This window comes from Rattus norvegicus, chromosome 4 (genome assembly GCF_036323735.1).
Source record: "Rattus norvegicus strain BN/NHsdMcwi chromosome 4, GRCr8, whole genome shotgun sequence".
Taxonomy (NCBI): Eukaryota; Metazoa; Chordata; class Mammalia; order Rodentia; family Muridae; genus Rattus; species Rattus norvegicus.
In genome coordinates this window covers 131,197,692-131,215,715 of record NC_086022.1, presented here as the reverse complement: position 1 = coordinate 131,215,715, position 18,024 = coordinate 131,197,692, and the positions used below count along the sequence as shown (strand labels likewise).

The following is an 18,024-nucleotide window of genomic DNA, read 5'->3' as shown; positions in this document are numbered from 1 at the left end:
CTTCTTTCTTTCCTTTCTCTCCCCTCCTCCTCATCTTCTTCCTCTTCCTCCTTTTAGAAAAACACCATTCCTCAAAAGCAAATATGCACTTTAAGGAACCATGGTTGGGTACAGCTGGTGACATTGTCACAACTGTCACAGTGGTTCAAGCACCATCATGGTAGCAGTAAAGCCGCCTGTCACAATGCAGGACCACAGTGACTCTTCAGGAGCCCGACTTATCACACGGAAGCTAAAAGAGTAGAAGTAAAAGGCACCTGAGAGAAACTGTAGCTGTTGCCTTTTACTCTCCTCTCCATCTGCCAACACTGGAGAGCTCAACTCTTCTCCTTCTGAACACGGGGAGATGTGCATGTTCGTGTATGTCTGGTGTACGTGTGCCTGTGCATGTGAAGGCCAGATGACAACCTTGGTGGTGTTCCTCAGACACCAGTCACTTTCTGATTTTGAGACAGGTTGTCTCACTGGCCGGGAGCTCTCCAGTAAACTAGGCTGGCTGGCCAGCATGGGGTTCTCTTGTCTCTGATGCCCAAGCTCTGGCAGTAGACTGAGTGTCACTACACTGGGCTATTTTATCCATGTTCTGAGGACTGAACTCAGGCCTTGTCTGAAGCATGTACTTCACCAACTGAGCTATCTCTCCAGCTCCAAGAAATATCTATTCTACGTTATATCTCAAGTGACACTGAACCTTGGGAGGAAGGATGGGTGGGCAGGAGGCCTGGGTGGGCCTCTCTGATCATGTGAAGCAGATTTGTCAGTGTCAATAAATCGAAAGAATTAGGAAGCACGTGCACCATTACACTTTAACGTTAAAATGCCTCAAACTCTCCTGCTCATCATTTTAATTAAGTGTGCTCACCAAATCCAGCCCTGTTGGTGAACTTGTTCATTTAAATAGCATCACAGCAGATATTTGGTTTCACAAGTATTTCACTTGCTGGTTTTGAGATCCGTTTACACTGAGATACATGTGGAGCCTCCTCAGTACTTTTAACGGCCACCCAGTGTTCCACTGTTCATGTACATTTTCTTCACTGCTCTTTCCCCAATTCACACTGAGATTTTCCTCATGTTCTCATGTTAGGGAGGAGGGCGCCTGGAGACCACTTGTGAGCAAGTTTGTGCATGGCATTAACTGAGACGTGGTATTTATCAAGGGAAGGCCTCTCACGCTTACGGGTCCCTCATGTTAGGGGTTTTCTAGGGCAGAAGCGGAATTGCCTCGTGAGAGGATGTGCTTTAGAGTGGGTAGATCTGGGAAATGAGAGGATGCACAGAGTCTTTCCATTGTATCTCCTACCATTAAGTTATGTAAACCCTGGAGGTCAGACTCTGGGTGTCAAAGGTTAAATCTGTCAACTACAATCTTTTTTGTGTGTATGTATGTGTACACACGTGTGTGTGTACATTCACGCATGTGTGTTTGATTGTACGTGGAGCTGATAGGTCAATGGTAGGAGGCTTCTACTCTTGTTCTTTTCCTTATCTGCTCACACAGTCTCTCAGGGAGCCTGGAGCTCACTGATTAACCAGAATGACTGTCCACTGTGCTACAGCGATATTCCTGCCTCTGCTCTGCAGGGTTGCAGATGTGCATGAACACATCTGGAGTTTTTGGATGGGCGCCAAGGAAACCAAACTCATGCTTGCTCCATTGAAGTCATCTCTAGTTCCCAGTCTTACATATTCTTAAACACTCCAACTAAACTTGATGAGAATATATATATATATATATATATATATATATATATATATATATATATATTGACGTCTCCACTGCTGGGCAGAGACTGGTGGACCCCAGAAATCACTGTCCCGCTGGCCTGGATTGGTGAGTTCCAGACCAGTGAGAGAACTTGTCTAAAAGAAAAAAGAAAAATCAAGGATGGAAGAAGGAAATGAAGGAAAGAAGGGAGGCAGAAAGGAAGGGAGGGTATGATGTGCCCGAGGAACGACACCTGAGGTTGTCTTCTTGCCTCCTCATACAAACACATATGCCTGCTTGCACAAATGCATGTGTGCACTTATGCATAAACATGCATAAAACCACAAATTCTTGCTGTCTGCTATTAAGCCACATTCCCTCATGGGCTCGGTAAGTGTGTCTATTATGAGTTAGAACTAGGTTACAAAAAAGAAAGAAAAGGAGGAGGACCTGACACCTCCTGAAGTACAGAGATTTTTTTTTATTGTAGGTATAAGGGAGAAAGCAGGCAGAAGGAAGAGTCCAGGTAAACATGCCTGCAGGTAGACTAAACTAGACCACGAAAGGAGAGAGGGGGAGGGAGAGCAAGAAAGGAGCCTCTGACCACTAGGCTGCCTGGTCAAGAGACCAAAAGACTGTGTAGCCAAAATGGCTGTTATACAGGGATCAAACTGGGGGAAGGAAAACAGAGCCCAGACCCTTGAAGTGAGAGGTTTGGAGTAGGGGGGCTGGATGAGAAGGGCTGGGAGGAGCCATAGGTTCCAAGGGATGCTGGGGGAGTTGGCCAGCATTTGCTTTGATATGTTAATAGGCACCACAGTTAGCCATTTATCCTGGGCTTCTGAGACCTAACCAGGACCTACATTTTAACCTTTATTTTATTTAGTTTAACTAATTTAGCTTTCATCAGCTGTGTCTGTGATGGCTACCATATCAGATAGTGCAGGTAGAAGGGGTGGGCGTACACTGTGATATAAGGCACAGTTTACAGTTACAGTTTACTAGTACCAATGTGTTTTAGAATGATTTCTAAATGTGATGGAGAGGTGGAAGGACAATCTGATTTGCTGAGCAGGAGGCCCAGGACTTTTAAACTATAAATGGGGAGCTAAACCGGGAAATGCAAACAAAATGGCATCATTAGGGTTTATCAGGCACTGCCCCTCCTTGTCGGAGATGCTTGTCTGCTCTGCTCTGTCTGGGGCCTTGTCCATTGCTATACAGTCCTAAGGGGCAGTTCTTTGTGAAAGTGAATTGATGACTGTGTAAATACGGCCATTAACCTTCAGCACCTCAGACAGCTCCTTGGGCTGTGCAGTTTTCTTGGCGGGGGGAGGGGATGATGCGTCATAGATAACAAGATATAGTACATCTCCCTCCACTCCCCGCCTCCCACCGCCATACTTCTTTAATTGGCTCAAGTAGCAGGTCTTTGCTGTTACAGGCCAAGGAATTTGAGAATCTCCTGTAGCACAGGCTGGCCTTGAACTCCCTATGTAGTCCAGAATGGCTTTCAACTACCGATCTTCCCACTCTACCTTCCAAGTGCTGAGATCGCAGGCACTCACCGTCACACTTACACAATTGAGGTTTGAAAGTACATGAATTGGTTTGTAATGTCAAAGGTGTGACTAAAGGAAGTCTGAGAGAAACCGGGTTTTAAATCGAAATTTATAATTCTGGAGTTCAGCATATCCTCTGCAATTATGCATATGGGACTGAGGAGACTGCCTAGTCAGTAAATTGACTGCTCTACGCGAGCTTGGATCCCCGGCACCCACGGGCAGAGGGCTCCCGTAATCCCAGTGCTGGGCTGAGATCACGTAGCTGTGCTAAGGAAACGATAGCTCTGTCTAGGGTGCTGAAGGGCTGGGCTGTGGACGTGCTTGCTCTTGCGCAGGCAGCCTCAGCCGCTGTGAGCTCACCCGTGCGATAGTCACATTATGTCCGGAGCACACTGATCCTTAGCGATCTTCCCAATCTCTGGATCGTACAAACGTTCTGCTACCTCCTCAGAGAGGTTTCTTGAGGTATGTGCATACCTCTTGCTGGCTGTGCCGTTTAAACCTAAACTTCACGTGGTACCCAAAGAAAGGTTGAGGTCACTAGATGCCTTCATTTTATTCAAACGTTTCCAGTGTGGCTACCCTGAATAAATCTCCTACCTCCGTTTTTCACCATTACTGTCTATTTAATTGCTATGCTGGGGTGGGTGGCCAACCTTAGTCTATTGGTGCTGCCAGAGCCCTGTCATAAATCTCTGGTTATGGGACTTAATTTTCGCGAGAAGCCATTTGTGTAGCCGCCTGTATTTCTTAGATCATTGTTATTTTCAGTGGGCTGAAGTGATGCAACAGAAGGATCAGTGGGGAAAGCCCCTGACCTACACAGACAACACAGGGTTGAGGTGTGCACCTAACTGGAGTCCTGTAAAACCCAGGGTCTGGGGAAGGGAGGGGTACGGTGGGTTTGAAATTGGAGGGGAGGTTCGACACAGGAGTGAACTGGAACCATTTCTGGGGAGGCAAGAAGTGAAGAAAACTGGGTCTGGGGATGTAGGTCAGTGGCAGATCACTCGCCCAGCGTGCACAAGGACTGGGTTTGATCCCTGGCACTGAAAAAAAAAAGTCTTAAAGTAAAAATAAAACGGAAAAAAAGAGAACCGTCAAGGGTATTAAACACCATCAGAGATTTCTCCAAATTGCCAATCTGGAAGTTAGTTACAACTCATTCTCAAATAAATTGAAGCCTTCTCCGTTTGATGTGTTTTGACAGGAAATGTATATTTACTGCCTGAAATGACTCCAATTGCCCAGCTGTGAGCCACAGTATTTCATAAATGATTAACATTAAGTGGAGGAATCCTCGCCCTGTTTCTTCGCCAGCATTCCACGGGAAGGAACTCAAGGTGTTTACTCTATTTCCTAAAGTACACATTTGCCCTTGGAGATTTTGATCTTGTCTGTCAGAAACAGTTATTGCGATTGCAGAGAGAAATAGTCATACTCGGAAGCAACGAGCGGGTAAATTCAGCATATTTTGGTTGATTCAATATTTATTAAAAGAGAATAGAAATTCTCTTACATGCATTTTTCCCCTTTCCTCATATATTCCTCAAGTGCTTGTTTTGTACGAGGTAGGAGGCTGAATATGATTCTTAATTCTAGTGTGGATTTTGATTCCTGTGAGCTTCCGTCTGCTAAGGGAGGGAGAATTGACTCTAATGGAGATAGGATGTAGGATGTTTCATAGGAAGAACTCCACCAATTGTTTGGAAGTAACACTGATCTTCCATTCTGTGTGGAAATTTAAACATTATTTTCTTAAATTGCTTTATAGATTTGTTTATTTTTATTTTATGTGCAGGAGGTTTTTGTTTTTGTTTTTGTTTGTTATTTTGTCTTTTGCCTGCTCGTCTGTGTAATACATGCATGCAATACCTATGGAAGCCAGAAGAGGGCGCTGGGTTTGGTGCCATTGAACCAGAGCTTGCCTTAAGTTTTCTGGGCCCAGACGTACACTTTAGGCATTGTGTACTTCATGTAGTGTCAGATGCCCACCAGGAGTGACTCATAGCGACCTTTGAGAACTGATCCTCAGAGAAGGGATAAGGAGCATGGGGTGGCTCTGTGGAGGAGCAACGCTGGCAAGGATGAAAGTTCACATCAGCTCGAGCAGGGCTTGGTGAATCTTTTTAGGAAAGAGCTATGGTAACTATTTCCAGTTTGGCAGCCACATTCATCCGTTGGCCTAGAAAAGAAAGGAGCTAAGAATGAGATGCAAGTTAACCTGGCCACATTTTAATAGCATTTCATAAATAACAATTTATGAAAATTGATTTTCATATTATTTCTATATGCCAATAAATATTCCTTTGGTGAGTAACTTTGAGTACCTCATTGTGTTTTAATGGTGAGCTATACCCTCAGCTCCTCCCCAATTGTTTGAAAATGGGAAAAATGATTTTTCCTTTGCAGATTGCTTAAGCAGGCAAAGAGCTGAGTCGAGCTTGGCCTCTGAGCATAGTCTGTCCGATCCTGGACTAGAATGAAGGCCTATTTGTCTCCTTGTACCAGTGACCAGGCTGATTCAAAGTCTACTGTTCCCACACTTCATTCATATCTCCTGCCTCTGTGTGTGTGTTCATGTGCATGTTCATGTGTGAACATGTGTGTGTTCATGTGTGATTGTGTGTTCATGTGTGAACATGTGTATTTGTGTGTGGGGTATGTATGTGTTCATGTGTGAACATGTGTATTTGTGTGTGGAGTATGTGTGTGTTCATGTGTGCACACACGTGTGTTCATATATGATTGTGTTCATGTATGAACATGCATGTATGTGTTCATATGTGAACATGTACATGTATTCATGTGTGAACATGTGTATATGTGTGTGGTATGTGTGTATTCATGTATGAGCATGTGTGTGTTCATGTGTGATCGTGTGTGTGTATGTAGAGGCCAGAGGCAACTTTGACTGTTATTCCTTAGGAGCTGTCTATCTTGTTTTTGATACAAGGCCTCTCAGGGGTCTGAAGCTCTCCAGGCTGGGCTGGCCGGCCAGCAAGCCTGTCTCTGTCTCTCTAGCACTGGGATTGTAAATATTAGCCACCACTCATAGCTTACATGGGTTCTAGTGGTTCTGGAGATTTGAGTCAGGTACCTGTGGTCCCAAGGCAAGTACTTTACCCACAGATCCATCTTCCCAATCTCTGTAATCAAAGTCCAAAACCAAAACCACCCCTCCCCCCAAAAAACCCAAAACTAAACAAACCCATCCCAGTTCATTTATTTCTTCAAGCAGCCTTTAAAACTGTGGATGGCCTGAAGTCACGAAACTGACAGTATTGATGTAAAACTCCCTTAGAATCTTAAGAAACCGAGGCTTTGTGCACCATTAAGTGTTTTGGAACTTAGTGGATTTTTACATATGCTCATAGCCTGAATCCATGAAGTAGAAGTTTGAAGTTCCCCTATCCACATAGGTCCCTTGTTCCCCTCTTCTCCTCATACCCACTCCTCTCAGGTGACTTGACTAGCATTCTCTGAAGAGCTTTCTTCTTTCTCTGAAGCTGGATTTAAATGGAAACTCAGAGTGTGTATTCTTCTCCAAGGTTTAGGATCAAGTCTGTTGCCTGGGGCAGGTCTTCATGATCACTGTGTGGGCTTCTACAGTATGAAGAGTTCACTCCAACCCACCCTGTGTTAAGTGTGGGAGGGCTGTTGTTCCTTCTAGGTTTGGCTGCTGTGCATAAAGAAAGCTTCTATGAACACTCTCATGCTTGTTTGGTCGATGTGAGCATGCGTTTCTGTAGCATGGCTTTGCTTTTGAAGGTAATTGTGAGTCAGGTCTACAACTTGCCGGAAGTAATAAATGATAAAAAAAAGAGGACCACAGTAGCCATGGGCTTATTGTGTGTCAAGGATTGTTCCAGATCTTTCCATCTCTTCCCCTGTTCCATGGGGATGGGTGGGATTACTGTGCACACAGTGGGGGATGTGAGGTGAAGAAGCTTGCCAAGAGCATCTTTGAAACTTTGATCAGATTAGTAACAAGCAATTTCTCCAAGTGATTGCCACGCCACAGGACCTCGTGCCAGGAAGAGGGTACGGGAGGAGCAATCAGGAGTGGAGACTGCACTCTGGCAGCTCTTACCCTTTCAGCTGGGGTTGGAACCCAGGCTGCGTGGCTTCGAAGGCTCTGCTTTAACCTCTGGACTAAATGAATCTGCCTTTTGCAGACACCTCCAGCCCGTCGTATCCAGCAAGCCTGTCTCTGTCTCTCCAACGCTGAGGTTGTAGTTATGAACTGTCATCCCTTGCTTCCCAGGTTGGCAGTGTTGCCTTCTCCGTTTCCGCTTCCGGTTTCCAGCGGCCATCTTTATTTGGCTGCCCTGCCCCACTAACAGGTGTAAAGGGTGCAGAAAACTGCCTATGGAGAGGCCTGCCTGGATTGACAGGCTGGCTTCTGTCCCTGCAACTCTCGGCAGACAAGGAAGCTCCTTGGTCAGTCCTCATCCACAGGCAGAGATACCATCAGGTGGGAGTGAGGCTATAGCACAGTGTTGGGTGCAGTAACCTTTTATTATATGCAGATGGTCATTGTGTACGCTATCAGTTTTGGCTGTTGCTATAATCAGTGGGGGTTAGTGCTATTAAGTGAAAGATATCTGACAGTCTTCCTTTGTTCATCCCTGTGGGAGTGACAGATCCTAAGTACCCAAGTCTCTCAGAGTTGAGGTTTTATAGTATACACTGGCTTCAGAAGTGCCCTGGAGGAAAGAGTTCCTACTTCTAGTGTCTTTAGTCACCATCCTCCCAGTTTTCTAGAACCCGGGGGGTGGGGTGGGGTGGGGTGGGGGGGGGGGACACCGTGCATCCTTCCGTAGGATCCACAGATGGTTTAACAGCCACTGATGTGTTTTCTTCCTTCCTTCTTATTCTCCCCTGGCTTTTCTGAAACCCCGCCGAGGTTCTTAGGGCTCCCCGATGTTCAGGCTGTCCCAGAAGGAGAATTGAATTTGACCTCTTGGGGTTTAAAAGACCAGCCATTGATCCTGGAGCACTTGAATAGGAGCCAGCTGCACCTTGGGCCTGGCAGTCTGCAACTGAACCCATTATTCATTCTCTTTGAATGCCGAGGTCCTTGCAGGCGCTGGGAAAGTGTTGATTAACAGCACTGGTGGCTGCTCATCTGGTCCGAGGGTTGGAGTAGGGCTCTGCAGCAGGCTGGGGTGGAGGGAGATCAGAACATTTTATGGGGGTGGGGTGGGGACACATAGTTTTGCTCATCCTGTTTTACATTCATGCTCCTCACTGTTTTGCATTTAATTAGTGGGCAGTAGTTAAGTCCAGCAGCTAACACTTTGCTTGTGTCCTTGAGCTATGGCAGACTTTTAATCATGCCTTTCCCTCTTCTCACCCCAACCCTTTTGGCTTTTGATGTACCACTATTCTGCAAGCAAACAAAGAGCCCCCAATTCAACGGGACTGGTCAAAGTCAAAAGATATTTTGGTTTGGGTTTTTTTTTTTTCCTGTTGTTTTATGATTAAAGGGACCAACGCAGGTTTAGAAAAAGCAAAACTGGCTCTTCTACCCCTTAGGAGCGAGCTTCTCTTTAATGTTCTGGAAAGTGGGAAACAGACGGGGAAGGGATGGCTGGGTTCCTCCCAGCGCATGCTGATGATTTCAGGTGAAAGAATGGGATAAAGGGTGCGGGAAACATTCTGTGAGCCTGGATCTGAAGAATGAATGAGAAGGATCAGCGATCCTCTCAAACGTGGCGGATGAAACATTGATCCGAGAGTGCTGACAGGAGGGGAGCTAGGGCCCCAGAGGAGCAGCGCAGAGAATTGAAATGATTTCACAGCGCTTGGGCTGATGATCTGGGCACCAGGGCCAACTGCATGGGTAAAAATGTATTACTACTAATAAGGGCTTTGAGCCCAGGCAGTGGCAACCTGCAGATGTGAACGAACCCACCTGTGTGCTCAGCCTGGAATGCTCCGTTCACATCCATTGTCTTCCTGTTCTGTCCTTGTGGAGTTACTGAACTGAGGCCCTTCCTTCTCATGCAAACTGGTAGCTGTATGTCCCTCCTCTCTGTTGGCGCTCTGGTTAATTTTAAAATCCAGGTAGTGGGTGGTAGGGTTCTGTACAGAGAAGGGTTCTAAATATTTATTGAGCAAATGATGTGCGGATTTCACAATGCAGAGATGTGCTCTGTGTTGGGGAGGGGGTCCCCATTTTGAGAGTGTAGCCAGTAGTTTCAGCTTAGAGGTGCACAGTTATGTGTGTGGCCATTGACAAACCAAACCCCTCAGTCTCTTTTTTAAAATTATTTATTTATTAATTATATATTAGTACACTGTAGTTGTCTTCAGACACACTAGGAGAGGGCATCAGATCTCATTACAGATGGTTGTGAGCCATCATGTGGTTTGAACTCAGGACCTCTGCAAGAGCAGTCAGTGCTCTTAATCACTGAGCCATCCCTCTAGCCCCCCTCAGCCTCTTTTACATGTTTATTTCTTCGTCTGTGACACTGTTGATCACGCCCATCACCTGAGAGGGGGTTTGAAAGGTGTCAGGGAAGCAGCCCAGGGACCCTGCTGACCATAATGCACTACACCGGTGGTTTGTTAGATCTCCTTCCCTTTGCCCTGTCAATCAAAATACACAGGGAATGTGTATGTCTCAGATAAGAGCGCTTGATTCTAAATGACTATCACCGGTTTTATATTTGGCGTTTCTGTCTTAGACGAAGATGATTGTGATATGTGGAAAGGCTACTAAGAAACTCCATTGCAGTCCTCTACAGGAAGAAAATGGATTACGGAGGATTAATCGTTACAGTTCATTTTATTGATTGCCTTGGCATAATTGCTCTCTTCTAAAGCCTCGGTGGTGTCTGCTTTCGGCAGCGTGCTGTTCAGAATGTGAGCAGTGCCCTTAGCATTTTTTTGGGGGGGGTGTAGTTACTGAAGTGTGAATTCAGAAAATAAAGGTAGACTTAGACCCTCTTTGGAGGTATTAGGAATGAATTAGTTTTTCTGACCAACTCTTCCACAGGAAGTGGCGGTTGTGTTTCCTAAACAGTTAAGTACCAAGCATTGCATCAGACTTTGAATGATGTTCGGAAACCTATGGTGGTGCCGTGATCTACGGCGGCATATGGGATTTGTTTTGCTGAATTAAGTGTGTTGAATTAAGTGCTGAATTAAGAAAAATGAGGGTTGGGTGATGGTTTAGCTGGTCACAGTGTTTGCTGGAAAGTCTGAAGATTTGAATTGAAATCTCCAGCATCAATGTAGCATACTGGGAATGGCTTTACAAATCCCTGTACCCCAATACTGTGCATGTGAGTACACACACACACACACACACACACAGGTACACACACAGACAGATGTGTTTGGGGGGTTTAGGGGGGAGAGAGAGAGAGAGAGAGAGAGAGAGAGAGACCGAGAGAGAGACCGAGATGAGAGACCGAGAGACAGACAGAGAGGTGTAATCCAGTACTGACAATCCAGTAAAACATTTTATAATACACTCTACGGAAGACTTCTTAGTGCTAAAGTTTGAGAGTCACTGATCTCGTCCCCGAGGAGAAGCACAAGAATTTCTACCCCATGCAGAAGTCTAGAAATGACAGGAAGTGAGTGGCTACTGAGTGAATTCTACTTCTGAGGATGAAAGCTCTATGATGTTGGTGATGGTTCGAGGGTTCTTCCAGTTCACCCAGCTTAACCTTAAGCCTTCTTAGCCGGATTTTATCAGATCTGTGGCGATGAGGTTTAAATGCTGCTGTGGAGACAAAGCCAAGCTCTGGTTCTACCCAAAACAGAGCTTGTAAGTTAACGAGTCTGGAATTCCCTTTTATGGATAAGGGATGAGAATACATGGGACTTACTGGAGTTACTGTCACAGGCAGGTATTTAGGGTATCCCTGGCGACCAGTATATCCTAGCGCCAGTGCTTGTGCCCCAGTGCCCTGGGCATCCTAGTGCTTATGCCCTGGTGACCCACATATCTTAGTGTCCATACCCTGGTGACCTGCACGACCTAGCGCACATGCCCTGTGTAGTCTTCTCCTCTGCATTTGAGTGAAACCTACTTGCCTCTGCAGGGCCTTGTATGACTGGGGCATCTCACCCTGTGTGTCACCAGCTGACTAGCTTCTTAGGTCTCTGTGGTGGACTGCAGAGGTGAGTGACATGCCTGGAAATGGACGTCTGAAGGGACAGCTGTGATCCTTAGGTACTGATGTCAGCCTTTTCACCAGAACCAACTAAAAGACCTCAGTCCTGTGGCCACAAGGATGAAACACCAAATGCCACCAGATAGCCATGAGAGCTTGACAGTAGTCACTCTGCTGTGCCTCCAGCCCCGGCAGGTGACTGGGTTTTGACTTCAGAAATGCTTCTGAAACAACTTCTCTCCCTTTCCCTCCCCTCCCTTTCCCCTCCCCTCCCCTTCCTTTCCCTTCATATTTTTTTCTTACATTATGTTTTTAAGATAGTGTTTCCTATAGCCAAGGTTGACTTTGAACTTACAACCTAGCCAAGGATGATCTTGAACAATTGATCCATTTACCTTTACCTCCCTGGTGCTGGATTCCAGACAAGCACCACTGTTCTTTGTTTATGCAGCACTGGGGATCTAACCTAGGACTTCATGCATGGGAGGCGAGCAGTCTCCCAACTGGGCTCCATTTCCAGCTCAGGATGTAGCTCCAGCGAGTCTTGAACTCAATCTTCCTGCCTCATTCTCTTCAGCATCCTAGCCTTGCTTCCAATCAATGCATCTGAGAACTTTGCCTGGCTTTGGTACGACACTTCCCGGCTGGTGACTGGCAGGATTTTGAGATTTTGTTTCTTTTCAATTGCTGGGAGATCCCTGTTCTTCAGAACTTTTCAGAGTTTCACTGAAGTTTTGGTTGCCTGCCCTGAGAAGTCTGGAGTTTAATTTATCAGGGCCGGGAGCTCTGCACTTATTTAGAGAGGGCAGACTCTCTCACTACTGAGGCATATAGTTTGAACCTCAATTCCCTCTCACCGGTGTCCCTTGTGCCCTCTGTGGAAGACGTTGCACTCTTCTTGATGAACACAAATGGACAATGTGTACCGAGCTGTCTGACCGGCAGCTTCACACCGTCTTCTCCAGCCTTGAGACTCACGTGTTTCTGTAGTTCTCCTAGCCTGGAGCCTAACAAAAATAGCCCCTTTGTCACTTCTCCCATTTGCTGCTGGGCTCAGCTCACCCGAGCCCTTTCCCCTTCTTGACATGCATATCGGGAGACAGGCAATTTTTCATTTTAAGACTGAGGCATTGTCTCAAACAGATGACTTAGAGGGAGCCGGCTGCAAAGAAAGCTATTCTGTAGGGAGCAACACTGGGAACCTATTGAGACTCTACCTTCTCTTTGGACAAGGCACCTTCATTGCTTTGGCCATGTTGGGGATTAGAGGAAGGTCAATTTCTTCAAGATTTCTTTCATTCCGATTCCTGTCCTTCACTAGGCTGGAATCCCTTTAGTGAAACTCTTCCATATTGGGTGTAATGAAGTCTGGAAACTGGTTTTTTAGTGGGCAGTGAGGTTTCTGTTTAAGATCCAAGGTCGTCTCTACAGTCAGGTTCCTAAGCTCCATCACCAAGGAGAGTTTGCTCTGGGTACCACCCAATTAACAAATCTCTACAGCTTGGGGTCCATAAAGGGATGCTGGCATTGGACCTTCACAAGTTTAAATCCCAGTTTTCTTATGGAGTCTGTCAGGACCTCTTGTGTTTGACTGAGCTTTAAGGGAGGCTCTATCTCAGATGGCTGCTGCAAGATTCACTTAAGTTAATGCATGTAACAAGTATTTGGTGTGATTTTGGTGGGTAATGTTAAATTAAGAGCTCTTTGATAGCTGTTTTTATTTGCATATGGAATTTTCCAAAACTAAAAGGCTCCAATAATTGAAATTAGAGAGCACTCGACTGGTGAGATTCTTAGGTGCAATGTCCAGGGAAGGACTTGAGACACCAACACGTGTTTTTCTCATCCATGAATCAGTGTGCATGGCAGGGGTATAAAAGGGAGAGGGAGAGGGAGAGGGAGAGGGAGAGGGAGAGGGAGAGGGAGAGGGAGAGGGAGAGGGAGAGGGGGAGTTGCTGTTCTAAGGAAGGACACTAGCTGCTTTGAGGAGCATCATGACTACATTGGCTTCCACATCTGACATACTGTGTGTGTCTAAAACCTTATGTGACTTCACAGATATATATTATACTTCCTGTTCCTTCTGTACTTCAGGTCCATACATTACCTTACTTACTTAAGCTTTGATCTTTTAAAAACACGCTGGATATAAGGGCAGCTTGTTTTAGGTCCTTCATCATAGAAAAAGATAGAGAAGAGGGACTGGGATGAGCTAGACAGTCTCCCAGCACGCTGGCCCCATTCCTACTTTGGCATCAGACCAGCTTTTTTCTAACCTTCTCCTTTGGTATTATAAAGCTTCCTTTTGGTTGAGCCTCTGCTGTGTTCTCTGGTGTCTGTAGCCATGGTTTGATGTACCACTGAGAAATCTGGACAGAGCGAGTACCTTCTGCTGTCCCTGAGACGCCACCAATTTATTGCAGGGAAATTTAGTTTGGGGTTTTCACTTTGGGTAAGGCCTACTGAAATTCTGGGCCCAGCAATATGTAGATAACACACACACACACACACACACACACACACACACACACACACACACACACACACACACACATTTTGCTTAGAAGCCTGTTGGAAGAGAGGCCCCTGTGACCGGTACAGAGCACATTAGAGTCTAAACAGGAATTGCCACAGAGGCTTGGGGTCTCCCGGTTGTAAGCTCTGGATGCCACAGTGACTCTATTTCCTCACCTTGTAGGAGTCTGCGTTGATGTGCTCTTTGCACTGGGAACCTCAGGGTTTGACTCTTCTGCCTCAGCATGCCTTTTCCTTGGGGCTCCAGGCTGTCTCATGCCATAGATTCTAGCTCCAGTGATATCCCCTGACTTCACTTGCCCAGTCACCCTCTCTGCCTGTCCCAACTTTATTCCCCGTTGTCGTTTATCTCCTGTGTTAACACTCAATATCTGAAATGCTAACATTTTTATCTATAGGGTCTATAGACACAGAGAACTAGCCAGAGTTATTCACTATGGCGTGCCAGTGTCCAGCATTCCTTGGGGTTAGGTAGTGAGTGAATGAATCTAAAAATTTAGTGAGGAGGAAGGTCCTCTAGAAGGAAAAGCTTAGGTTCCACATTTGTGGGTAGGAGAGACTTCTTTTACCTCATGGTACATCTCTATAGCGCTTTCTGATTTTTGACAATCTGCAAATGCCAGCGAGTCCCATTCTGGCCCTAGAAGTCACCAAGCACCTTCCTACTTCCTCATGGGGCCTCCTCATATATAGTAGCACGTTAGTTCAGGCAGTCCGGAAGTTCACTTTCTTTAACCCGGAAGTGAATGCTCCCGAGGGAAGCCCTCCCTGTTAGGCGGGGCACAACTGATGAATAAACGGCCTCTGGAATATCATTCTGCATCTCTGCTGTTGTCGGGAGGCTTGGTGGAATCCAGCCGCCTTGCTCATATCAACCTTACGAAGCATTTTTGTCTCACAGTCTTGTCTGAAGCTCTGCTTTGGGGAGACCTATACCAAGGCCCCATTGATGCTGATGGTTTGGCTTCATTGTCACTGGTCTTTCTTATCCTAGCCCTGGTCAGCAGTCACTTCCAAGCCTTTTGTGAATCTCTTTGTTAACATTTGCCTGCTTATTTTCTTTGCTTTTCTCAGGATGACAAGGGTCTCTTTGTTCTAGGACCTCTGACCCTTGTCATCCTGGAGATCTTAGAGACTTTAGCTCCCTTTCTCACCATTGTTCACTCAGCAGCCTGAGCTGGCCTCAGACTCTCCCGGTTTCCTCCTTGAAGAAACAGCCACAGAGTCAAACTCATGTTGCTTTCCTGGGCCATGAGTATTTATAGCACCAGTTTTCCAACTGTGGGCTAACTTTCTGAGGTGCTCGCTTTGAAATAGACTTTCTGAAGGACCTTTGTGGGGATAACGAGGCCATTTCTGTACTTGCAAGTTGGAATATATTACAGAAAAGTGGCTGCAAGAGGCACTTGAAATGATGGGACTCTGTATAGGACAAATTGTGTGTGTGTGTGTGTGTGTGTGTGTGTGTGTGTGTGTGTGTGTGTGTTTTCCAACAAAAAAGCATTCAGTAACAGTTTCCTGGTACTTCTATGACAAGTTGATGTCTTATATAGAAAAAATTACATCATCTGCTGGTCCACTTTGAGGCTTCTTACAGAATGCATGGGTGATTGGGTTAGTTTATGTGGATAGGAGTGAGCAAGGCTTGCAATTCCTGAAGTGGGCGCTCTTTAACCCTTTCTGTGTGTGACTCCTGTGGCTCCTTCTGGGGAGTCAGCAAAGCAGAATTATGGTGATTTTTTTTTTGTTCCTTAAAAGTTTTTCTTTAAGTTACTCTCTCTCTCTCTCTCTCTCTCTCTCTCTCTCTCTCTCTCTCTCTCACATCAATCTATCTATCTATCTATCTATCTATCTATCTATCTATCTATCTATCTATCTATCTTGTGTGTACATGTGTGTAGCTTAAAAGACAAGCTGTTGGATATGGGTTTCACCTTCTGTCACAAGGGTCCTGTGGATCAAACTTGGGTTTATCAGACTTAGTGGCAGGCACCTTCATTCACTGAGCTGTCTCACCAGCTCTATTCTTTTGTTTGTGCAACAAGGTTTTACCCTGCAGTGTAGACTGGTTGGGAACAAACCGTATAGCCAAGGCTGGCCTTAAACTTGTGACACCGCATCTGGCTTTCCAAATTTTGTGGGTGAGGGTATGAGAGAGAGAGAGAGAGAGAGAGAGAGAGAGAGAGAGAGAGAGAGTGTGTGTGTGTATGTGTGTATGTGTGTGTGTTGGTGTACTTGTTCACGTGTGTCTGTATAAAGGTTACAAGTTGCTGCTGGGTATCTTTTTGCTCCACCATTTATTTATTTGCTTGTTTGTTTATTTGTCTTTCATGGAAACTGAGACTGTCAGTGCCTGCTGGTCTGTCTCTGAGCCTACCACTTTCCAATTCTGGGATTACAGGTGTTTGCTGCCCTGCCTGGGTTTTACCTGAGTGCTGGATATCCAAACTCAAGTCCCCAAGTTTGTTCTGCAAGCACTTTGCCCACTGAGCCATCTCCCTGGCTCCCAAGAATAAGTTTTAAAACACATAACTGCATTAGATTCCAAAGAAAGCAGCCTGTACAGGGGCTCAGTGGTGTAAACACCAGAGGACTGTGTGATATGAACATGAGACTCAAGGTGTCCAGACAAGGCACCCAACTGACAGCAGGTCCATTCCTGTGGAAGTGCTGGTTGTTGACAGACATGCATTTGAAGTTGTTATCAATAAATTGTAAGAAGATCAAAGATACCCAGGTTTCCTATTTGTGACCAGTTGTAGGAACAATACAATTCCCATAGGTGCTTATTGTTGGCGACATTTACAATAGGAGAAGATAATGAACTTCAAAGAGAGATTTGGGAAGATACAATGCTACTTTTATGTCCTTTCTCGTCCTGATTCATGGATTTCTGAATTCTACTCAAAGACCTCAGATTCAGATCAAGCTGAGATTAATAGTTGCTTTCCCCGTGGACACCTGCCCCTTCCCCTGCCCCCATCTGCCTTCCTTCAAAGCCTGTGCTGAGCTCCTTTTTGGTGGAGGGTTTGTGACCTGCAGTATCCAGCATCCAGCAATCCAGGAAGGGTTGGAGAATGTGGACTGAGTGAATGCGTTGGGTCTGTCACGGTTTCAGGATGATGTAAATAAGGAAGTGGGGAAGTTCTCTTAGGATTTCTGACCTTGGGTTTTCTCTTTTTCTTTTGTTCCTGTCATCTATTATAGAAATGACCATTGATTGGAAGAACCAACGATGTCTGAAATTACTTATTAGATTGAAAAGACTTTGGAAAGCGATTTTCCTAACTTTGTTGTCAGGTTTTCTCAGGCAAGATCAGTTTGCTGATTGCCGTCCTGTGCATGGTGTTTGGGACGAACAAGTGGCCTCTTGTCTGTGCATGTAGTGTGTGAATGTTTGGGAAGTTTACAGTTGCTTCTCAGGCTCCTGTTCAAAGACATACGCATACAGGTGGAAGACAACAGAGGCAGAAAGCCAGAAGACAGTGCCCGTTAGAGCAGAAGATCTCAACCTTTGGAGGTTGAACAACTCTTTCACAGGGGTCCTCTAAGACCATTGCAAGACACGGATATTTACATCACAATTCACGACAGCAGCAAAATTACAGTTATGAAATAGCAGTGAAAATAACCACAACACAAGGAACTGTATTAAAGGGTCACAGCATTAGGAAGGTTGAGAACCAGTCCACTAGCATGTGTGATTGGGGCATGTAATGGTTCAGGTACTGGAAACCAGTCCTGCTTGCAGTTAGAGGGAGGAGTAACTGTAGCTATTATAGAACACACACTTTGGGATTTGAGGAAGGTCGTATTCTCAGTGCTAAGCAGGTAGGTGCTGGAGGGTGGGTTTATAGCTCGGTTCCTCTTGATACCTGACCCTGGGCAAGCCATGACACCACTGTGCCCAACTCTCCTTTGTAACACGGATAATGGGACCGCCCTTCTCAAATGTTTGGGGATGATAAAATGAAGCAACTTGTCGAAGGCTCTTGGACAAGAGCCCGACCTTGTTTGTTTACTGAGGCAATTCTAGCTCCTAGTGGTACAGGTGTGTTTCATACGGCACTGCTGTGTG

At 45.7% G+C, this 18,024-nt stretch overlaps 1 protein-coding gene across 7 annotated transcripts in view; it reads left to right on the top strand.

Annotated features, from left to right (window-relative positions):
* Tafa4 (TAFA chemokine like family member 4) overlaps window positions 1–18,024 on the top strand; it is a 233,867-nt gene that overhangs the window by 12,317 nt on the left and 203,526 nt on the right. For 2 of the 7 annotated variants that reach the window (XM_063286714.1, XM_017592897.3), the window contains exon 1: window positions 7,495–7,750. The exons of 4 other annotated variants lie outside the window; for them this stretch is intronic. The gene's annotated coding sequence lies outside the window, so the exon portion shown is untranslated. Of the gene's footprint in view, window positions 1–7,494; window positions 7,751–18,024 lie in introns of those variants that run through there. One more of the 7 variants, XM_017592898.3, reaches the window with a different exon arrangement.